Source organism: Lepisosteus platostomus, chromosome 4 (genome assembly GCF_059453375.1).
Source record: "Lepisosteus platostomus isolate fLepPlt1 chromosome 4, fLepPlt1.hap1, whole genome shotgun sequence".
Classification (NCBI taxonomy): domain Eukaryota; kingdom Metazoa; phylum Chordata; class Actinopteri; order Semionotiformes; family Lepisosteidae; genus Lepisosteus; species Lepisosteus platostomus.
Window position 1 is genome coordinate 54,368,348 of NC_142614.1, and position 25,955 is coordinate 54,394,302.

The following is a 25,955-nucleotide window of genomic DNA, read 5'->3' on the forward strand; positions in this document are numbered from 1 at the left end:
TAAACGAACAAGAAATTAGATTGCTCATAAATCACTTATTCTATATAAACACAGCGTAATTGCCCTCTTTTTCTTGTTCGTTTTAGAGACCTTGATCGAAACTGATTTTAGATGTCAGAAAGGATTTATTTTCTCTGTATTTCCTACATTGCTTTGTCGAGATTTTAACTTTATATCTAACTTTATATCTAGGCTCAGATTTCAAGTATACATCGTACAGTAATTAATAGCAGTAAATACTGATGTTTATACATAAAAAAGTCATGCCTTGGAGTATAGACCCCCAAAGGAATGCCATAGACTCAAACTGCAAAATAAACACATACAGAAAGAAAGTATTTGTATTGTAATTGCAAATCCTGGTACTGTATGAGTGATTGGTATGACTTTCCTCATTACAAATCTCTTATTAGAATTTACATTTCTCTGTAACTCCAGGTCAGAACAGAGAAAATGTAACTGCCTTAAGGAGTTTACAATTATGAAAAATAGAAGGATAAGCATGATACGTATGTCTTCTGTCATTTTCTAAGTCAGTTTACTGAGCACCAAATCTTACTGAGAATATGAATCCATTTAAGGTTTATACCATTAAAGTAACGGTTTATTCCATGCTGAAAATGTTTGTACCAGACTTTTTTGAGGCCTGTTTAATTGTGTCTGAAGTCTGATGTTGTAAATTTTATTGTTAAAAAGATCCATGAAAATGTCACTACTAAAGTTAGCTGGTACTGTTGGTATTGTAAGTGGCAAGTAGAGCTCATATTTTAGATTTTGTGTAGTTGCTAGCGTTGAACTGTGTGTTGGATGCACATGAATTGAAGGAATGGGCAAACATAGCTGATGCGGATCCACAGAGCCAGCATATTAAGATGTTTATAATTAGAGGCAATTTGTTTAAATAACTAGGTATGGATACTGATGTGCAAGAGAGGTGGAAAGGCTGTTTCCTTAAGCCAGCACTATAAAATGTTTTATTCTCAGTGAGATGCTGCCATTTCATAGTGGGTTTCTGGGTTTCTTCAGTGCCTTTACTTCCATCCATTTCTAATCTCTTTATCCAGTACAGAGGATTTGGAGCCTATCCAAGTAAGCGACGGACACAAGGCAGAATACACCCTGTACATAGCGCCAGTCCATCACAGGACAGACAGACACAAACACAGACCAGGGCCAGTTTAAATCTAACCTCAGAACCTTTCTTTTCAGAAGACTTAGTGTCTGTATCTGCTTCATTTTCTAATTTTGGTAGCACCTCTAACTGCTTGTCTTTCTTATATGCATTTACTTTGTAATCTGTGGTCCTTTTATCTGTTTTTACATCTACTGTATTGCTTTGAGATGCCACCTTTAATGGTGATATATCAAATAAAGTTTTTTATTATTGTTATAGGGAAACATGATCAGATTTTCCCTGGTTCAGAAAAAAAGATCTAAAGTATACTAGTTTGTCACTCTTCTCATTCCCTTTGCTAAATGACTTTTCATACTAATCTGATCAATCTAACTGCTAGTTTTCTGTGCTTTCTCTATCCTGCTAGATTTGCAATTATTCTGAAAATTTTCATCTTGAAATAACTCATTTCTAAATACCTTTTTCACTGTTAACATCTTGCAGCAACTCTGCGACAAAATATACACCCTGACAGTTCATCCTGCTACCAACATTAAATAAAACAAATCTTAAGATTTCTATATTTATGTCTTTATTTAGTGGTTTCATTAGTGACAAAGGCTAAACTTTCTTCGAAAAATGTATTTTATGTGTTGCGGAAAAAACTGACTTGCTTTAACAAAATATGTTTACAAATCCTTTCACCTGGCTTTTTCGTAGTTAGAAATTATGGAACGCTCTGTTAAAAGCAAGGGAGTTTTTATGTCCGTTGCAGTTCTTTTGCAACATGAATATAATTATATCGTTATTAATTTCTTGAGATACGCGATTCCATATTATATTCCCTTTTAATCAAATTCTAAAAGTATGCTTGTTGACTCCGGTACCTCTTTAGTTAAAGACTTCGATGCTTAAAATGTTTAGGGAGAAATGGAATACTGGTGTGTATGTTTTCTTTAAAGTACCGAGACCAGCCATATACTGTATGTTTAAGTTCAAAAATTAATATCGTTTATGGACTTCACACGCGTTGCAGTATGCTCCTATTCTTTTTATGCTCAGGCACTAAGTAAAAGGAGATGCTTCATATTGCTTGACTAATTTTAAAAACTAAGTTACAAATGCAGACGCTCCCTCGGTGCGCTGCTCTGGTGCGCCGGCTCTTACACAGTGCCTGTCTGCCGTAAGCGTTACAATATACATACCCAACACTGCTTGTACCCATCTGTCATGCAAATAAAACACCTTGAATTGAATTGAATTGAGGGGAGAGGGGGGGAATACTAAAGCCAATACTGGTGACGTGCTAATGGGTTGGTTTAACAGTCCGGGTGTGGCAGGCTTCCAATGTCAACTCGACTCGATTGGAAGACAATGAACGTATTTTAGCCCTAAATGAATTAATAGCAAACATGGTTTACATAAAATACATTTTTCCAAGAAAGTTTATAATAATACGATCTATAGTTGAAATCTGAGCCTACTTTAAAAATAAAGGAAAAGCATTTTCAGAGAGCAATCACGCTGTGTTTATGTAGAAAAAGCGATTAGGTTTATGAGCAATCTAATTACCTATTCGCCTAAAACGCTATATAAAATAAAGTTTATTTAGAGATGAATGATCAGTGTCGCAGTTTAAATAATGGGAGTCAGGAAACTAACACACAGCGCCACCGGATTTAATAACACAATACAAACGCTATAAAATAATGTGACTAGGCACAGAAAAAGTTTACAGCACAGTACAATAATAAATGCTGACCATGACTTTAGAAGCATAAATTACCTTACACTCAATTTAAACACAAGCTGTCTTTCTGTATGAACCTCTAAGATGGTTCATACAGAAAATGTAGAAATGCATTAGCCTGATTATGATTAAAAAACACATATAATTAAACACGCGTTTGCGATTTAAATCAGAACACGATTTAAATCAATATAAATGTTTATATTGTAACGCATACTGTCCAGCCTCCATTTCTCTATAAAAATTTACTCTGTTGCACACACACACACAATAGAAGCAGGAACCGCTGTCAGAAGGGAAGAAGGTGACTATTCATTGTTATCAAAAATGACTTAGAATCGATCATGTTGCGATATTTTGAAATATAAAAGTCAATTGATTGTCCATAATATCGCTATTCTATTTTTTCGAAGAAATGTTTGTTAAAAGAAAAGTCCAGCACCAGCTGGATTCAAACACACAACCTGGGCGTTGTTAGTCACGCACCTAGACCAGTAGGCTACAAGACAGCTCGCATGAACAAGCAGGCGAAACAGCCCTACACAGCCCTGTCGCAGCACACGAATATAATCATACCGTTATTAAATTCTTTAGATACGCGATTCCATATTATATTCCCTTTTAATCAAATTCTAAAAGTATGCTTGTTGACTACGGTATCACGTTAGTTAAAGACTTCGAAGCTTAAAATGTTTAGGGAGAAATGGAATACTGGTGTGTATTTTTTTCTTTAAAGTACCAAGACCAGCTATATACTGTATGTTTATGTTCCAAAATTAATATCGTTTATGACCTTCAGATGCGTTATGCTCCTCTTCTTTTTATGCTCAGCTACTAAAATTTCCCTTTAGTGGTAAAATTCCATATAAATATTCAAAACTAAGCGGATTGAAATGTGCACAGTAAAGACATTAAATGATTAAATCTTTTTACTACCAACCAATGCACCACGAGTGCCCCTGTCGGTCATTTTGGCCAGCCAATCACTTACCGCGGTGCCCTGCGGGTTGGTTACTGTACCGCGGGTTTTTACTGCTCATTTTGAATGGCTGCATCTGTACACCTCTAATGACATGAGATCTTAAATTATTTTTGCCCTTTTATTGCTTCCCCCAAATTGTCTAGTGGAGAAAAATGTGGTGAAAAAACCAAAAACCTAAATAATTTTTTTAGAATTTTTTTTTATCTGAGCTGTAGGTATATCCTACATCCTACGTCCTACATGAGTGTTTTACATTTTATACATTTGTGCAACCTGTATTTACTGTATATACAGTACTGTACATTAAATGTTATCTGCTAGGAACTTGCTCATGGAATTAGCTTTTCTGATTTTGTTTAGCTATTTCTAGTGTTAGTTCCTACTCTTATTTTGATATAATTTATAAATCTGAAGAGTTCACTGTGTCAGAATTTAGAACATTGATATAAATCAGAATAAAGTTGCAGGCCTTATACATCCTTGTTGTCCCCTTCTAATTATTTCACCCCACCCTGAATATTCTCTGATAATCTATATCCTGTTTTCAATCCATTATCCAGCTCTCACTAAAAATATATGCACTGCTTTAGGCTTACAACCTCTTATTTAAGAATTAATATTTTATGTGGAGCTTTATCAAAAGTCTTGTGAAAATTTAAAAACCTATCATTTCATATGTTTTGTTTAAGTCAGTTACTACTTGGGCATGTTTTAACAAGAAAATCATATTACTCAAGCAAGATATTTCTAAATCCATGTTGACTATCCCCTAAAGTCCTATTACTACATATAAAATAAGAAACCCTAAACTGCATATCTATAACCTTACAAAGAGGTTCTGTAGACAGCTGATTATTAATGCCACAACTGCCCTTCATTCCAGAGCTTAGTATGGTTTCCATGGAGTTACGTGAACAGAGAGCACCAGGCTACCCCCTAGGATGGGATGCCAGTTCATTGCAGAGACTACTGCCAACAGTAACTGGTCCCCATCCAGACAGCTGGGTGGACTAGAGCAATCAATGTGAAGTTCCTCATTCAAGATACAGTACAATATTGGTGCACTAGGCTACCAGTCATTAGGCCAGAGACATACGTACAGTACAGTGAGTACTGAGTGCTATTCTGGTTCCACAATCTTACATGTAATAGAAGTAGAACTTATTAATTACATATTAAATTAATTTACTATTAATTAATTGTTAAATCCATAATTACCTGGAGGTGTCTGTACAGCCTTTTTAGTGGAAGTGTGTTACATTTGCAGTTTTACGATCTGTGAGCGATACCCCTGTCCAGATTGTGGTGGTCTTGGGAGTTACCTTTTCCTGTCAAAAGAGATTCTCAATGATCTACATACAATATTTATGAATTCTTGTTGCCCTTTGTACAACTGTTAGAATACCATCTGAACCTTGGGATGTGTTTATACTATTTCATACATACCTGTACCTTGTCTTTCCTTTTCTTTTTTTCTTTCCATTTTATTATTTGGTAAATACCTTTTCAAAAATACTTTTTTTGTATTTTTGTAAAGTAGTCATTTAACACAATACAAGAAACTTTATTTTACATAGGGCTTTTAAAATTAACTTATCAAAGAATTTTTCAGAAGGAGAAAAAAAAATTACAAGGAGAAGAAGTAACAAAATTAGTACATTTAAAAACAAGGGTTTTTCAGCTATGGATGGAAGAAAGCTTGATGGACAAACAGGAGACCAGAATTGGCAGAGTTGCCAAGCCATGAAAAACCTTATAAATGAGCATGAGGACTTTGATGTTGACATGAAACCTGATAGGAAGCCAGTGTGAGGACTCCAGGACAGGAGTAATGTGATCACTTGCACATGGCCTGGTCAGGATTCTGGCTGCCAGATTCTGAAAATAGTGTGTTGACTACTGTATACAGTAGATTTAGATACCACAGCAAGTATCTTTAAAATGCTGTCACCCATTCTATACTGATTTCCATTATTTTTAATCCATGTCTTTCCCTTTATAGTTTGCTTTTTCCACAAAATGGAAATTATGTACTGTAGCTACATTATTCAGAGTAAAAAATGTGGATAGGAGTATGAGCCATTATTATAGTCCAGTATTTACTCTACTCTCCTAGCCTGAATTTAAATCATTCAATTTCTATAGAACTAGCTATGGCTAATTCTATAGAAAATGTTGGCAGGGCCAACAGATTTATGAGTCTGAATTATTATATACTATAGGTGTACAGTGCCTTCTTTAGCATAAAGTGGCAAGCCATTCTGCTACTGCTCATGCTGCTGATGGCACTATCACTCTACAACTGCTACTGAAATAAGACTAATAAAAATGTAATATGTCAGTTCACAGGGCAGCAACTAAAGCAAAGAGCCCTAGTTATTCTAACACACTTAAGAATTTCAATTTAACATTTGCTGGACTGTTCTCAAATTCTGCAGAATTTTAAATTTAACATTTGACATTTGATTTTATTAGGTCAAATAAACATTATCCAGAAGACTTCTGAGAAATACAGTAGGATTTTCAATAGCTGTCAGATTAGGTCTAGATAAATGCAGACTGAAACAAGGGGTTGTGGGGAGGGGGGATGGTAGTGTTTGCTGACAACGAATCCTTATCTGGAAAAAACTGGTTTGCTGTATAAGAGCTTCTGCTCTTTGGAAAATGCTGTTACTTCAAATTTGATTTATTTGGCTTCTTAGGAACTATGCGTTTACCTTTATTGTATTCTGGTTTGGAGTAATTCAACCAAGTTTACAAAGTTAACACTAATCCAGAAAAACACCAACTTAAGTGTTAATATTGTAAAGTCAGTTTGAAACACCCTGGAGGAGGATGTCATAAACAAAATTGTTTATAGGCCTAGGTGAAACAGATACACAAAATAACAAAACAATATAAAGAAGCAGGGCTCTTCTATTTACAGTGCAAGGCAAAATAGCCAAAACTCCAGGACTCACAGCAAAAGCCTAAGCTTTTTTGGACCTTGTAAATAGCTTTTAACTTTGAAATTCATTATCCTTTTCTAAAAGCTCCTTACTGGCTCCAGACCATAAATTTCCCTCTGAGACTCTTCTTAAACACACGCTCATTCAGCCATTCTTCAAGTTTTTAACGGTTACTCAATCAATTATCTTACACCAATTGGTCAGGTGACAGAGGATGACAGGTCATTCCCCAGAGAATCCTGATGACTGTCACTCACAAGCTGTCTTCCACTCTTACATTATGTTCCAGTAGAAACTTGACTTGATGGTACAAGAAGATTTATTAAGTAAGCCATAGATCTATTTCAACAAATCCATAAACCTAAAACCATAATTGTATCCTTGGTAATTATTTCATACTTATATTCAGAAGTATCATCATATTACTTTTTTCCTCCCTTATATAACACCCTGCCAAATACAATTGATGCTATTATCCTTGAGCACCATGTTCTTTACCGTAATTATGTACTGCATCTCCTTTGGTTTTACACCTCTGTAGTGGAATTTTGAATTATAATGAGGTAATTATGGACTTTTTTCTTGTTCAAATCCATATATTTTGACAAAAAATAATCTACCTACATCTTACATTAAACCTGAACCTAAACCCTTGACCTGTTTACTTTCCTGTATTGTTTTAGAATGTCATCAAAGATACAGTTACTATTGTTTTTAAAATATTTGATTAATAATTTCTTAGGCTTAGTTATATGTACTGTATAATGTGCATCCCCTCTCCTACTTACAAGCAAAGCTTAATTGAAACACTTAAAGCTAGTGCAAAACTGAATTGCTTTTCCTGCACATTGTGTTAAACAACTTACAGAAAGAATTTTGAAATCAGTGCTTTTTTCCCCACTTATGTGTACTAGATGAAAGTGTTTGTTTGCAGAAAGAATGAAGAATTCCTCAAAGATAAACAAAAATACATCTTTTGCAAAGTTGTATTTATATATGTGATGTTTTGAATCAGATTTACTTCTATTATTTCTGTTGTTTTGTAAATTGTTAGATTACATTACTGCTTGATTTGAAAAAGACTTACTTCTAGGGTATTGAACAAGTTTTTCCATTTTCCTGAGCAGACTACATCATATTTTCTAAAAAAAAAACCAAAACATAATACAGTGTTAGAAGTAGGTTTTTGATTTTGACTTTCGAACTTTAAAATTACATTCAAAAGAATTATTCTCAATTTATCTGGGATCACACCACGTCTAGATATACTTGAAACCTCATACTACTGTAAGTTCCTTTCTTTAGAAACTGCAAAGGGTAGAAAGTATTGTGTTGTGTTTTTAGCAAATTCCCTTGTCACAGAGTGGGGTATGGCAGTAGCTTGGGGCCTATATTGACTTTAAGAATGTTTGTGATAGCCAGTGTCTTTGTCAAGTTTGGTGTGTTTCATTCTGTGTATTTGCTGCATTTAATCAGTCTCCACACAGGGCAGGACAGTTAGCAATCAACAAAGATAAAAAAACACACTGTTTGCATAGATGAAACTCAATTACTACTGTATATACCTCATCTGCGTTACCCCCGTCACTTTCCTTGTTTACTGATGCACTTGTAAACATGCAATCACTCCCTACTTCTACTAATAAAAATAATATCTTACCTGCTAATGCAATGACTGGTCCTGCATTTCAGAAATAAGGTTAATGAAGTCAGTTTTAATAGAAGACAGTTTCACCTTTTAAACGCTGTTGGCATCCTGCCTTTGGCAATACTTTGTCTTTAGTGCAGAGTGCAGAGAAACCAGCCTCACTAAGGTACGTGTAGCAAAGCGCATTAATGTCTTCAGGGCTCACTTCAATAGTTCTGGGTATTCTCCCATCACTTGTGCCCAGAAATCCATGAGTGGTTTTCATTTGAACTGACTGTGGTAATTGATATGTTCAATTTTGAGTTCTTTCAAGTGCTTATTTAAGAGCATTTTGTTTGTTTCAGTGAATTCTGTCACTGTTGGAAAGCAGTTAAGGAATTTTTGTTGGAGGCAACTACTGTAGCCTAGAATTCCAGTTTTTGGATCATTGCTTGGACTTTGTCTTTCATATTGAATGTTGTGATGGTGAAAACATAGAGCTCAAATTCATTTTGTGCAAAGCAGAAAAAATATCTGCCAGGTAATCTAGTTTCTGCAGCCAGTCTTCTTCATGCAAGCAAGGAGATAACTAAAACAATTTGTCCACAAAAAAAAAATTGCTTAACTTCATATTTCTTTGCCGTGTAAGTTCCAGCACACTACAATGTGCAGGTGAAATATCTTGCGTTAGATGTCCATTTCATTAGCTAGTGTTGTAAAAATTGTTTACTTCGGTGGCAAACTTTAATGAAGCTAACAATTTTCACAGAATCAATTAGTACTGACAAGAGTTCTCCTTGCATATTTTTAGAGGCAAGGGCCTCTTGATGAATGCTATAGTGTACCCAGGAAACCAGTCGAGCAACCTTCTTGATGTGATTTACAACTGTTTCCCTGTCAACAAAATAACCTTGTTGATATAAATTCCCATGCTGGGCACCTAGTCAATTCTGTTGGCATTTGTGAAAATGTCAATTTAATTTAAAAAAATCTCACCCCATTGTATGGATGGCAAGGGGCCAACAAAACAAATAAACCTCAAATACTGTACCTTCAAATATGTACAGTAGTGAACATAAACCAAAAGATATGCCAGTTTTGCAATGTCTTTTGACTCATCAATTTGCAGTGCAGTGATTGGCTAATTGGCAGAGAATGTTTACAGACATGCTACTTATCTGCAATGACACTGTGTTGTCAGAAGGAGGGATCCAACTTCTTACCTCTTTTTTTGCCAATCGAACAACCCGACTTTTCATCAGTTAGATTGCCATTACTTTTATTTTCACTAAAACACTTTCTTTCTCTTTATATGTTTCTTAGTTTATGTATTAAAACATGTGGATTACAATATTTTAGACTTTGAGACACACTTTCTCTAGGATTCCTGTCCATTCTTATTTAAAGGCCATGGCTGGTTAATTGATCATTCTAAACTACCTTGGTTGTAACCCTCTATCCATCCACCTATTTTCTAACATCTTTATCCAATACAGAGCTGCAGGAGCCAGAGACTATCCCAGTAAGTAATGGGTACAAGGCAGGACACACCCTGAATGGGGTGTCAGTCCACTGCAGGGCACACACAGAGACAAACAAGCACACAATCACACCAGGGCCAGTTTTCCCAGAAGTTAAATTAACCTACCAGTATGGCTTTGGACTGGGAGAGGAAATCAGAACACCCAGAGGAAACCCACACATTTAATACCCTTTTCCTGTCCTTTTCACTGTGTTACTCAGATGTCACAGATGTGTTTTGTTCTATTCAGACATCAGATACTATTCAGACAGAGCAGTGCATTTGTTTTTATATATTACGTTTCCCTTTATGTGTGTCTTGTAATATTTGACTTACCTGTCTCTCCCTAATAAGGCATAAGAGCACGGAGTAAACCTGCCTCTGACAATGCTGCCTTCCGACAGTATTGGAATGTGTAATGTGCAAATCCCTAGTAAATATTTTTTGATGATTATACAGTAAATTAAATTGTACAAGAAATGTTTTTCCTACTGTATATGAAAAAAAAAACTTTATAAGAAAATATTTGTATCAATAAATTAATTTTACTTTTTGGCTAAACTGGCAGCCCATGCAATAGAGACAGTTTCATTACTCTTCAGAAATTTCCTGTGTGAAATAACTATGTGAGGTTTAGCACTTACTGTATGAGTAAGTGTCTAAAATTTAGATTCATACAAACTATCTTTAAGCTTTATGCAAATACAGAGCTATATTGAAACCAGTGATCTGTCAAATGATCAGCTATACAGTTTCCTTCAGCTCTCATTTTAGTAGCTGTATGTAATACAGTTCTGAGATAGTAAGATAGTATTTGCAGAAATCATGCCTCAGTTAACCAATTCACTTGATAGTTATTTAACCCTTAAAGGTTACAATGGTCTCTGGTCTCATTTTCTGCATGCTCTTGGATTCTGACTTAGCACTCTTTCATATTTACCCCTCTGAATGATTTTCTTTTGTTACTGTGATACTGTACTTCAAAATTTAGAAATAATGGGAAGTGACTCTTTACTGAATTGGGAGATAAAGTTTTAAAGTGAAATAATAACTTAAACATTAAGAAATATAAAATAAATATAGGTTCTTGTATTTTGGATAATTATTTTAATTTATACCTCTGTAGATGTGTGGTGTTCTTTTTGAAAGCCTGGACTTTACAGTATCTGTCTAGTATTGTCCCTTCCCTGTAACGTTGTGCTTTGCATCTGCCTTTCAGCTGCTAAAAGGCACTTTGAGCTGCTAACCTAAATGACCACAATTTAGTGGTTTACAATTTTTATTTTTAATTTCCTGAAATAAAAATAAAATAAATCCTACAGTATTTGGCAATAATATATTGTCAAAAAATATTGTAATCTGTTTATTTGTACATTCACACCATTGAAAAGGGAATATACTGTACTACAATATAAAATAAATCATTATTAAAATGTATGGTTATTAATTTTTTCACACAGATATTACTGCTACTTTTTATTTAAATTCTGTAATTTGGAATCCAGTCAAAACTGTCTAGTTAAATGTGCGCATCTAACGAATAAGGAATACAAGAATGAACATAACACAAGAAGGTTACAATGGAGAGGAGGCCATTTGACACACCTCTCTTGTTCAGTTTCTAGCTGGTAATTGATCCAAGAACCTCATCCAGCCATTTCAAATAGGATCTTAACATTAACAAAATGGTGGGGAAGCTTGCTGTAGCTCTCAAAACTCTGGGTCATTGCAAGATATTTTCAGATTTACTACACAGCGGCTTACTAAATTGTGGACAAGTTAATTTGGTACTAACTGGAGATCGTCTCCAGCTCAATTGCTTATTACAGTGCTAAGGGCTCAGCTTGGTTGTTCTAATTAGGGCGAGCTGCAGAAGGATCTGAATCATAACTTTTCAACTAATCTGATCAGCAGATTTTTAATTATTATTAATGTTGTTCAGTGTTTCCTTTTGAAGATCTTAGGACATGAAGTAGTCAAATCTACTGAAAGATACCTGTACCTACAGTAACGACAGAAAGATAAAAATACCTTTCTAGTTTTCACTACAGAGTTCCCCCATAGACCTTAATCAGTGCTAAGTAACATTCCCTCTTTACAGCTCACTTCATTACAACATGCTGCAAAATAGAAGACAAATCAGCAAGTGTCAAAGTCTTTTAAAAAATCTGCCTTTTTTAGGAAGAATGTAAACCCAGACACAGATTTCTTCATACTAATCTTATAGTTTAAGATATGAATGAGGCACAAGTAACACAAGGGTTTTCAAAAGCTGTGAAAATAAAGGTGAAAATACATTGGGAAATATACAGTAGCTTCACACATTGAATAATATGAAAGATGTGAATCAGAGGAGGGACATACATTTTGTAAATACTGTATATCCATCCATTGATTTTCTAACCACTTTAATCAATAAGGGGAGTCATAGTCTATCCCAGCAAGCAACTGGTGCAAAGCAAGAAACACCTTGGATGGGACACCTGTCCATCACAGGGCACACACAGACACAGACACGCACACACACACAATCACACCGAGGCCAATTTTCCCAGAAGCTAATTAGCCTACCGATGTATCTTTGGACTGTTGCATGAAACTGGATATCCTCCTCACTAATGCTCATTCAGCTCTGTCATAAAATAGGTGATTTTGTGCTTAGGGATCTATAAAAGTAATTCAACTGTATTGTGATCAGTAATAAGTGATCAGTTAATCAAACTGATGTCAATAACATTTAATTCAAATTTATATTTTTCTAAGAACAGACAAAAAGTGATAACTCAGTTTTAATTATAATTTGATGTGATAAGTCTATGTATGATTACACAATAAATGCATTTACAGTACTAAAGGATAGCTTCTTAGTATCATTATTATCATCACATTCTACACTTCCCCCTCTGAAAAGGCCGGTATTCGAAACATACAAGATAGGCCTCAGATAATATGACATTTCATGACCACATTTACATTTTGTAATTTAAAAATGAGCAAGTCCTAATTTATATCCCTACTCCTGCTTTACAGTGATTTACTATCTTCTGTATATATAACCTACATAGAGGAAGGAAAGATAATTGATTTTCCTGAATATGTACGACAACCTTGTTGTAATGGGTTTTGATGGCTGGTGTGCCATGGTCTTCAAAATTCTTCTTTATTACCCTGTTTTTTTTTTCAAAACAGTGACATCACATAAAAAGTTAAATAAGTAATGAATAGAGAAAATAAACATTCTAAAACTTTTTAGTTACTGTTAAAATTCTTACAAATCATGACCTGTAAATGTGCATATAAACAGTAACATCGTATTTCTTGTCTACATTGAAAAAAAGACAAATAGTGTATGCCCTAGATTAATTTCTCTGAGAACTCTTCTGTAGAGAAATAAGGAAGATTTTTTTTTAATATATACTGAATTAAACCCTACATCCTCCTTGAAAAGGGAATCTTTGCACGGAGTGTGTAACAACAAGTATATATCCCAGGGGTAGGAGGACTGAAGAAAACCTAAAGCATAGATTAAAAATGAAACATTTCTTTTATTTATGTTATGTTCTGCCTGGCAGCACAGATTTGTCACAGCAGTTAAAACCCAAGGGGTATATAAAGTGTTGTTATTTTCAAGTCAATTGCATTTTTGTGAAGCCACAGAACACTTGAGCAAATGTCAAGGCTACAAGTAACAACTTTATGCTAAAACATATTTAAAATCATAAAAGTTATATATTTAGTATTTCTAAAAAAAAAAACATTTATTTCATAATAAAAGCTTTACTAATCACAGCTTATTACCATTTACTACACCTAAGTGTATATTCCTATGTATCACATATCAATTTTTACACCATTAACAATTGCATTATTAATAATTATTAATAGTGTGTATGAGATTTTAGTAACAATCTAATAGACACTAAGATAAATACTGGCCTACTATTAGCCTCAGAAGAACATATAATACTATATAATTTAGAAAAGCTGTCACACAAAACATTGCACTCTTTTAATCAGTGACTGCTTATAATTTACCATTTTGACCCAGTCAAATCTGATTCATCCTGTCCTCTTACAAACTATAATATAGTATGTATTATTAATTGAAAAGGTGTGCAGGTATTTTTTGTCATCCGATATTGATATATACGGTATATATTTCTATTTTCATTTTTGTTTAGCATGACATTATAGTATTTTAATTATCTATAAAATATTTATCTATTCCAATCCAACTTAATCCATTTAGAACTAAACCTTAATATGTGGAACTGTATGTTATTCATAATTCATCAGAAAGTCAAGAATATAAGATCCACAAAAATCATGAAAATGTCCTATTTTCAGTTTGGCACAATATTCCTTTCTTTTCATTTTAAGGTATAATGATGTTTCAAGGATGTAAACATGACATACAATATTTGGGTTAACATGTTCAGTGTTCAGTGTGTGGTAATTTGTTTGGTGCGAGTGAAGTTTTATTTAATCTCTGACCCAGGGAGAAGTGTGGTGTGGACGGCTGAGGAGAGAATGCAGGCTCGCGCTGTGTCCGTTATTCTTTTTGTCTTCTTCTGGCTTGGTCGGATAGTTTTTGTTTTTGTTTTATCAATAAAGTTTGATAATCGGCCAGTGAAAGCTCTGTTGTCCTTCACATGAATGCCTGAATCATTATACCGAACCCAGGATTTTATCGTATTTTTTCTTTAAAATACCAAAATACCAACAGCAACATACAGTTTACATAATATGTTGATGTTCCAAAATTAATATCGTTTATGACCTTTATGACCTTCGTTATGCTCTTCGTTAATGTCTAAGCCGGAACACATCATTATATCTCATTTTGTATTTCTTTACAAAAAATCGTTTGCCCAGCCTAACAGTATTGTTGTTATTGTTTTTATCCTGTAAAGCGCTTTGAGGAGCCACCTTTAAAGGCACCATATACAATAAAGTTCATTATTATTACTATTGTTAATTTGCTGAACAGAGAGGTGAACATTATTACGCAGAAGACCAGAAGACAAAGATAGCGATTTACGTTGCATTGTGCATTGTGCTGCTGTAATACAGTTTTAAATAATTAAAAGTCTAAACAGTATCAGCTTTATTTATGGCTTTTAAATAAAGGCGATTTAAACGCGATTTAAATCAATATAAATGTATATTGTAACGCATAGGTGACTATTCATTGTTATTAAAATGACTTAAATTCTATCATGTTGTGATATTTAGAAATATAAATTTGTTTGGTGCGAGTGAGGTTTTATTTAATCTCTGACCAAGGGAAACGTTTCATTTTTTCAAAGAAATGTTTGTTAAAAAAAAAGTCATGGCTCCAGTGGGATTCGATCACAGACCATGTGACATGGGAGTCAGGAACCTAACCCACAGCACCACCGGCAAGGTCACATGCAGAGTGCTGAAAAAGCACTACAGAAACATTATCAACAGACAATGTACAGCATGTACTATTCTTGTGTTGCGGTACATGAATATAATTATATCGTTATTAATTTCTTTAGATACGCGATTCCATATTATATTCCCTTTTAATCAAATTCTAAAAGTATGCTTGTTGACTCCGGTATCATGTTAGTTAAAGACTTTGATGCTTAAAATGTTTAGGGAGAAATGGAATACTGGTGTGTATGTTTTCTTTAAAGTACCGAGACCAGCCATATACTGTATGTTTATGTTCCAAAATTAATATCATTTATGGCCTTCACACGCGTTACAGTATGCTCCTATTCTTTTTATGCTAAGCTACTAAGATTTCCCTTCAGTGGTAAAATTCCATATAAATCTTCAACACTTAAACGGGCACAGTAAAGACATTAAATATACATATACATACTGTATACAGTACAGTTTGCATACAGTAATATGTTTATGTTCCTAAATCAATCACTTTTATGAGCATGTGAAAGGCATGGTGAATCGGAGATTCTCAAAAATTACTGTACTTTGCATGATTGGAAACAAATGCGTGATTGCGAAACGCTGTGGTGTTACTTTTACAAAGACGGTCAATGAAAAAAAAAATGTGGACCAGGGCAATACTTTGAGTTAACAGCTTGTCCAAGGTCATTCATTATTAATACTATTAATAATATCTTCATTAAAGACTTTGATGGCGACAGCTCAAACATGAGAGGTTGAGCTTTATTAGCTCCACCTTGCGGAAATTCCGGATACTATTATTTTACTTGCGGTACTATGCGAGAATTTACAGTAACTCTTGGCAGACTGCGTAAAGCGCACCGCAAAATAATGCGGTATCGCCCGCTTGTTTTGAATGGCTGCATCTGTAGTAATTATTTCTAGGAAATTCTTCTGCATGGAATTACTCTTTCACTGAAATAATTGTGATGTAATTCAATTTTTATTTGGGCTTTCCCTGGGGAAATGTACTGTATACAAATATTTCTAGAGGGGATCAATTGCATCTAAATGTTTTTTTTTCCACAAAAATGTAACTCATGTCCTTTTTATTCATTAAATCAGATGTTTCATCCCAGGACTGGTAAAACAGAGTTACTTAACTCAGAAAGAAAAGTCTTAACTGTATTTAAACAATGTTGTGTCATAAAAATCTAAGCAAATTACAAAAGCCAGATTTCAGAAAGCCACATGCATTCATTCTGATGGTTTGTGGTTTCTTTTTATTAGTTTAGGTAGGCTTTAAAAATACAGGTGTTGTTTATGCCAGAGCTAGTTGATATAAGAGATATATACAATATAAGTACAATACTGTATACAGGAACAAGTAGATCCCTCCATTGGGGCCCTCTTTTCTGATCGCCCTATCATCTCATATCGCCGACCACCTAATCTGCGTAACCTCCTTGTTCACAGATCCCTTGACCGCCCTCAGCAACCATCCACACCAGGCACTTTCCCTTGCAACAGAGCTCGCTGTATCACCTGCAAGTACACAGCCACCACCACACTCATTCAGGCCCCTCAGGACAATTCCGGATCACCCAGACAGCATCTTGTACCTCCAGCAACCTTATTTACTGTATCTCTTGCAGTAAATGCCCAGCCATATACATTGGGGAAACAGGAAGGAGACTTGGAGACCGCTTCAGAGAACACATCAGGGCTGTGAAGATTAAAGATCTCTCCAAGCCCATTGTTTCTCATTTCACCTCTGACGGCCACGACCACTCTAATCTCTCCGTCTGTGTTCTCAAAGACGGTTTTCCGAACTCATACATCAGAATGACCACCGAAACTAAAATTATTCTGCAGCTAGGATCACACATTCTCCCTTCCCTTAACGACAGATTACTGTTCTTTTAAATTTTCTCCATTCATTGGAAGTTTCATTTCAAACCTCTCTGCACCCATTCTGACTTCACACCTCTTGATTGGCCTCTCTTTCTGTCCCCTGCTCCCGCCTCTCACTCCACCTCCCTCTCAACCTTTGTTCTCCCGCTACTTTACCTTTGCCTACTGCCCTGTCCCTCTCACACCTGAAGAAGGCTCCACGGCCGAAATGTTGTGTTCTCTTTCTTCTTTTTTTCAGCATGGAATAAACCTATTACTTGTTCCTTTGCAGCCTACGCATGCTGATGCAGCTACCCACCTGAAATACTGTATACAGTATAGAGAATATACTGCACATTAGATGGAAAACTGGGAATGTCTGGTTAAGACACCTTTTCAGTGTGCCTTTGAAACATTTCTGTAAGTTTGTGTCTAGTTGGTGCTCAGTAGTAGATTTTTATGCAGTTTATGCCTGGGGACCGATGTACAAATAAAAAAATGAAGAATCTAAAACTGCATCTCCATTCTGCTGAAATCTGATAATGCATGCTCTTGTGTAATCAGAAGCTCTAATGCCCTGGCCAATTATTTAACTCTAATAATGTGTAATAAACATGCCTCTACAGTAGGTATCTGGGTATTACAAATTTGGCAATAACAAATAATGTACAGTATAAAGCAATTATTTGTTACTTCTAACTAACAGGCATACAATATCTAAATTCTAATTCTAATAGAATTCTAATTCTAATAAATGGGGACTTCTGTCTTCTCAAGTGTACAAAATGACTACTCAGTCTAATCTGCATATGCTGTAAATTCTAATGCCACTCTACAAATCTACCCAATACAAATTGTGAACTGATCAGAACCAGTTTTCAACCTTTACATTCGACCTGCCATTTGACCCAGTTTAAAAGCTTTGTTTCTCCTGGTCATATCAAGACTATTTGATCATTTTCAAATCTTTCTATACAGTAAACCCTTGGGTACAAAATGTGTTGTCATACTGTATGCAGCATGTTTTTTTTGTTGTTGCTTTCTCAAAAACAATGTTTCTTTATACTTCAGGATAAATTCAAAATCTTGGAACAGCTTAGATCCTATCTCCATCCTACATCTTAATATCTTTCAGGTGTGAATAGATTTCTCTGTGTAATTATACTTTTTTTCCAAATGTTTAACAGGCTTAATCCGGGTTTGTGTAAAGTGAAAGTTTATACAGTAGCTGTACCTTACATTGACCCATGTTTTACTGTATCAAGTTAAAGTTAATTCTTGTCTGACTTGTATTGATCACTAACGGTAAGGTTAATCTTTCAGTTGTACTTGGTGTTCTTTTTAGTAACTTCACCGTTAAACTAGTCTGCATATATAGTACATACTGCATGTTAATATAAACAAAGGAAAATGTATTGATAGGGAATGAGGTTTATGACATTAAGGACTCTAATGACTTGACTCTAATAAAGCAACCACAAGACCTCTAATTATTGGAAATAGACACACCGGGTCTATTTGGTGGTATGGTGTGTCTATTGGAAATAGACACACCATACCACTTTTTTATTAGATTTTTGATGTTGAATGGAGAAAGTCACATTCTTATATGGATTTAATTAGTGGTTGTTTGGTATTTAAATGCATGGTGCTAGTGTAGGTTAGGGTTTTTGAGAGCCTTATTTTAATATTTGAAAAAGCTTGGAACAATACCTCCTGCTCTTATTTTGGTATCAGTCATGGAGATAATATACAGTATGTGCATATATCTGGGATTGCCTCACTGGGGGAGATTCTGAATTCCAGGTAACCAATAAATGCATGCTTAAAATGAATTATCAGAAATTTAGACATTTGACAAATTTGTGAGGTTTGTAAAGTACCTCCTAAGTACAAGGAACCTTTCCATTGCATATTTTTCTTCACAAAGCAATAAGAAATACATGTATATATTGAACAGCATTGCATCAAGTGGCAGACTGAGGAATACATTTCCTTTGGTTTGGAAGTAGCTAAGCCTGTCTGTCCTCAAGAGAATCAAATCAAATTAAATGCATTTCATTTCCTGTTATAAAGTAAAGAGGAGAAAGTGCATTTACATTCTACTGGCTATAACAGGTGCTCTGTCTTATATTTGGATAAAAGGCTTTGATGCTATATGAAATATGAAAACAAGAGGACAAGTGAATATACAGTATAATGTAAATTATTCCCTCAAAATTCATAGCTTTTGTGTGAAAATATAATGTTACTTAAGAGTGTTATACTAATGCACTATAATGTCAAAACCTTTGGTGAGGGGAGGAAGACATTTTTTAACCTGTAGATTTTTTTAACTGTTCAATTGTTTTTGGACTAATCAAGAGTTCTGCTTCTCTCTCCATGTTACTGAGATTTTAACCCCTCACATTATATAACAGAGAACGTTATATGCTAACTACCATGGCCTGCTAATTTTATGCAGAAGTCTATAATACTGTAACTCTAATGGTAGTATTTTTTTGCTTTTTGGTCATACCATTATCACTATTCATCCCAGGGTAATGACTTTAATTTTGCTCTGCACAATCTTACCAAAACCATCAGCATGTACTGTATCTAATTAGTAAGAAATTCTATAAGATTTGACTTTTCATTACTAAATCATTAAATAAGGTCCTGATTCTCAATGAGTTTATAATTCATAAAAAGTGGATTTGTCCAAAGAAACCTGAGTCCTACAGTTTTTTTTTGCTGTTAAATGTAGTTATTCCATCTAGATATGAGTATATTACAACAATCTCCCTCTTTTTCCCTTCAGACAATGTGGGCTAAGTGATGAAGGGGGCTATGATGCATTGTTACAAAGCTCACAATGTTTTATCTTTTTCCATCATTAACAGGTGTTATGGTGTTAGTTTGTTAGTCATAGTGGATGAGAGGGAGCATAGCTATAGCAATCTGTGTGACATAGACTCAATGCCCATCTCTCACTTTTGATAGGAGTAGGGGGACTAGCATGTGTGGGGAGGGCAAAAATATCATGCAAATTGTCTCGGAAGTCTATGGGTACCCCTAAGAGGCAAAATGCTATAATACTGAAAATGTTGTAACTACTGTAGCTTCCTATTATTTGGAAAATCTTGGCTTTTGCAGATTCATGAATTCCCTGCAATTTAGGGTGTACCACAAGGTGCTATGCAGGAACCATTCTTATTTTGCATATAGTATATCCTACTGAAGATAAGGCTCCATAGAATAGGTATAGAATCGTCTTCATTATACAGTAGCTTAGACTACTCAATGACTAAGTGTTCTCTTCCTTCAATTGTGTGAAGCACCCCCATTTAGAAACTCCCAGATTGTTCTGAATGGCACCCAGCTCCGTTCACACTCTGGTGTCGGGAGTCTTGCATCTCTAACGTGTCAGTATCACCAACTAAAAAAACATAATTCTGTTTGAAACCCCTTTCAAAATACGGTCTGCTTTTGATCCAGCATTTGATGGCAGGAATCCTCCTAGCAATTGTGGAAATTGTTCCCTCACAATAGGCCCTCTACAACTACATTAATGAAAAAGCTGTGAACCTGCTCCTCTCCGGGAACATTGGCACTGTCTGACCCAGATCCAGCCCTAATCCCCAGGCCTTCATGGCAGTGCCACTTGTTGTGGTCTGACCCAGGAGTTCCCTCATTCATAAAAGTAATCTTCCTACATTGGGTCATTTAAAAGCCCTTTCATTGCAGCCTGCAAAGAACCCCTGACATCTTTATCTTTTTAACACAGAGATCTTTCTAATTTCATCATGTTGCGCACCTGGTGCTCAATACAATCTAATCTGTCTATGAACAGCAATTTAATCTAAAGCCAGTCATGGTGATGATGGTGCAGATATCATCTCACTCAGTCATCCTTGAAGCTAAAGTAATTCGTTCTTACTAACCAAGAATTTGAACCCCCACTCCTGCAATTTTTTTAATTTGAAATACATCCTGATACTTCAGAATGACAGTAGGCTCTACTTGATCTTATAGTAGATCTAAGTATTTCAGCAGCTCCTCATACTGGGGTATTTCAAGATGCTCATGCACAAGAACATTCTCTATCCAGATCATTCTTTTAATGGTTTATCTGAAGGATACTCATGTTCATACCCCTTTTGGTTCTTGTCATAACAAGTACCTTCAGAGGAAACCTTGTGAATTTTGCATGCTCCCTTTTGATCTACTGTCTCCCAGATTATCTGTCACACAGATCTCGTTGTACAGTACTACTTCTGTTGATTTGGAGGGGAGACGAAGGATGCTCAGAAAACAGATCATAAACAGATTATGGAGCTTTTGCAAGAGAAAGGAAGGAGTTTCAGAGGAGGGACAAGGAAGTTTTGAAACAGGGAGTATTCTATACTATTGATGGGTGGTTACTCTTCAAAATGAAAGGAAATGTTAGGTTGCTCCAGTAATTCTGGTTCTTTGAAAGGAGAGGGAAACCGCCAAATTGATTAAGTCCCATGGTAGCCTCTGTCTTGGGTTCATCAACAAAAGAAAATTTGAAAAGAGGAGACTGCCTCTAAATTTGGGTGGAGTTAGGGCACACCTGAGTCACACCTAGATGATAGGGATTGCGGCTACCGATAGAACTTTAGGTACCCTGGAAATACTCACTTATTGAAATGTATGTAAAATATATATATATCTTAATGTTCTTGAAAAAAGAACTTGCCTCAAGATAATTCTCCATTTCTTCACTTAGCTTTATGTCACATACTGTATGGTGGTTTTCACATCTTCTATTTTCAGTGGTACCAGTCTCAATAACCTCTCTCTGAGCCTTACAAAACTAGATGGGTGAAATATGAAGCTGGGCTGTAGTCTGGAGCTAGTTGTATTTATAAGATAAAACTTACTCTTGTGAGATTTCCTTCTCTTACTACAGATATATAACTATAATACTATATTTGATAACATTTCGTTTTTACACAAAAAAATATTAATCTACAGTATATACATAATCCTTTACATTATCTATCCAAGCTATTCATAGTTTTCCATAAGTACTGTATTTGCAGAACTATGTAATTTTGTTTTTGAAAGTCTGATTTTTTAAAATTAAGCCCTGCATGAACAAAATAAATTATTTATCTTGTAGTAGAAGATGCATAATTAAGATCCAGCTGTGCAAGGGGACAGGGGTCAGTACAATTAGCATGGAATGAAGAACTAGGCAGCCTGAGCCTAAAATGAATAAAAAGAGCCTGGAACACTTTTATTTATAATTGCAGCACAAGTAGGAACATCATAAACACTGCTGTTTATTATACATAAGCCTTCATTGCTGCACAAAAACATAAGGGGAGCTGGGAATTATACCTTTGTTTTGACCCTGAGAACATATCTCTGTAAAACAATTAATCTTTGTTTATGTATTTCCTTTGCCTTCTTATAATTGCATTCTTATAATCCTGCATCTTTGACATCTCTGTTAGGAGGGTATTTCTATTAACATTTAGAAAAAATATACACAAGTCTATATGTCTCCACAAGAAGTTGTGGAAATACTGATTAATTACAAATTTTGAAATGTTAGAAAAGAAAGCACCATCAGTTCATATCTCAAAAAACAAGTAAATCATGTTATGTATTCCATGTTTACTCAAATTGAAATATGTGATTTTTTATCAGTTAAGACCAATGACATTTTTCAGAACAACAAATATCTGTTATGTGTAGGGTACAGTATTTGAATGGAAGAGCAGAGAGTCAGGAGGTATCAAGCAATCAAGTTCTGGCACTGCACATTATCTTCACCACCTGTATTCCTCATTTAAAAATTTGGGACTTAATATACCCATCATAAGACATGTTCATTCACACTCTGAGCTTCTACGTTTGATACCAAATCATCATGTACAGTAAATAATTATTAACGGGAAGACACTGTGTGGCTAATTGTAATCACTAGCTCTGACGAGCTGTAATCTGTCAGGTTTCTAATGAAAGGTTAGAAAGGTTTAGAAAGGTTTCTAATGAAAACATATCTCAAATTGTTGAAGCTACTCAACTTAGCCATTCATTATCCACATTGGATCACCAACACACTACAAATAAATATGTTGTGCCCTAACAAAAAAATAGAGAATACTGTACATCTCATTGTAGATAACTGTTTCCAGCACTGAAATGAATATACCTACAAAACACTGTGGTATTATTTCCACTAGACATTCATAGTTGCCCATGGTTTTAGATTTGTCATTTTTTCTGTAATTATTTCTGTAATATACAGTACTTTCAATACGAACATTATGCTTTTCCTATGGAATTTATTATGAACTGTGCCATTATCCTTTAACAGAAAATTGGAAGGAAAAAAAGTTTTACTATATTGTGACTTACAGTATGTACACTTCTTTCTAAATACTCAGTTTTATAAGTACTCTTGTGATTATTTCATTAGTAAACAAAATGTGTTAAAACAGATTGATTGTTTTGTTTTTACAGACAAAAAACAATTAACATGAGTCCAATTTTGAAAATATTAAAAATGTTACTAGAAATGCCTGGATAATGGCTGAAAAATGCAAAAAATATAGTTCACCCACTGAACCCAGTGCAAAGGAAATGTGCAAAGGATCACTTTGAGGAATTTTCTTCTTAGGGTAATATTGTATGAATGTGTACAAAGATTTCCAAAATTCCTGGAAATTAATATGGGTAATAAAGTCCCCACTATATTTTCTTGTAAAAAATAAATAAAAAGAGAATACAGCTATTTGGACTTTTCCTTCCATCAGAAGTCAGTGATGTGAAATTTAGCTGGACCCAGGGTGGCTAAAAAGCAGATATTCCAGTTCATCCTTGCTTAATGGTGTAGTAATGCTTAATGCCATAATAACATTTGAAATGGTATTCAAATGATCTTTTTTTTCCCGCAAAATTCTATATTATGCATCTGATTTTAATTTATAACTATGACATCTCCATCTGCTACAGGGCAACTTTGGACAACACTAATCTATTATACTGGCTGGGAGGCTACTGTAAGCACAAATACTTCTGCCTTCTTCCTGCTCCAATTATCTATGAACTTTCCAATTCTCAAGCAGCCCACAAATATTTTGTGCTTGCTGTATTGTTTCTGCGGCTAGCCTACATTATCTAAACATCCCTCTTGTTTCTGTGACATACATGTCCTCCTACATTATTGCTTCATACTGTATACTTTAGAAACCCCCAGTAATCAGCAGTAGCAAGTAAGTCTTTCTAATATTTTCATCATTGTCTGCATTCACGTTCAGCATATTCCACGATACCATTTAACTTTTTTGTGGCTGCAGCAGGATGAAATATTTCTTCTGTCTTGTTCTAATATTATTTGGTTTTGAGAATGCAATGCTGTAGCCATATACCACCACTTCCTACAAATATCTTAATCCTTTAGTTCAGATCCTAATTTCTCTGTTCTGGCTTTTATTCTAAAAACATTGCTTTATCCAGTTTGACTTGATTGTCGATGGATTTCATAGGTACAGTATAGTTCAACTAATATATAGTGAATAGGCTAGCTATGTAGCATTGAAAGAAACAGACATGACAGATTCAAAGGAAAAGCAATATTTATTTAAAACAAAAAAAGGTTTGTAAATAAGCATATACAGATCCATCCATTCAGAATGCACAGGGGATACTGCAGTAAATTGCAGTTCAGTGGCTGCGGAGTACCGCAGCTTTTTAGAAAAACTCAGCTGTGTGACTGCACTACTTTGTAAAACCACCATGTGGAGCAGTGAAAACTTAATGTGGCGTGTGGACCATTTAGGCTGTCACCAAAAAAAAAGCCTGGTTTCAAATCCCGGTCAATGCTGAGGGATGATTTTCAATTAAGAATTTAAATTGTATACTGTTTAGACATTTAATAATTTTAAATAGCATATTACAGCATGTTAAACATTAAACTAATTAAAATGTAGGTATATTTTGTAAAAGCAAGATTGCTCTGTTGGATATATAAAAAAGTTTATTATTATACTGTAGCTTGTGAACATGATGTGCCTCTTTCAGGTTTACATCAACATAGAGAAAATCCAAAGGTACTGTATATTTTGGTAGCTGAAAATAAAAACAGTAATATAACGTAACACAAACTGTAGTACCGTAATACCTGTGATAGAAACTAAAATGACCCCAAGTACAGCATGCGTAAACCAAAGAAAAAATAATGGCTCCACAAAACAAATCCCAAACAAGCAACCAAATATATTGCATCCCCACTGCAGTTATGGCAAGGCAAGTGTGAAGCTGATTTTTTAAACCTTTTTAAAGAAAATCAAAAAAAGAAACAATGACATGTCCCTGCTGAACTAAGACATTGCATGGCTTTAAAAGTTTAAACTTTAAACAGTAGAATCTCAATTAAATTCACCATGGTCTACTTCACACCTGCATGTCAAGATCACGGTGTGCCCAGGAGCTCTTTTATTTGGATTAAACTATGAATGGCTCCCTGAGGCTTGCCATCCAAGGTTTCAAAATTCAAAAAAAAAAAATCATACCTTTGTTTGGATGAGAGAAAAGGGTATCTTTTGAGAAGCCCTGTACTGATTGCAAAGATCTGATTTTGACTAACCTTAAAGAGCTGATTTTGCTTGAAGAATTTAAAATCTGTCTGCCTAACTGTATTGCAGTTTATTTCATTGAACTGTTCAGAAACCTACGGAGATACCCTATCTAATTTTAAGGTGTTTTTCTTTTTTTGCAC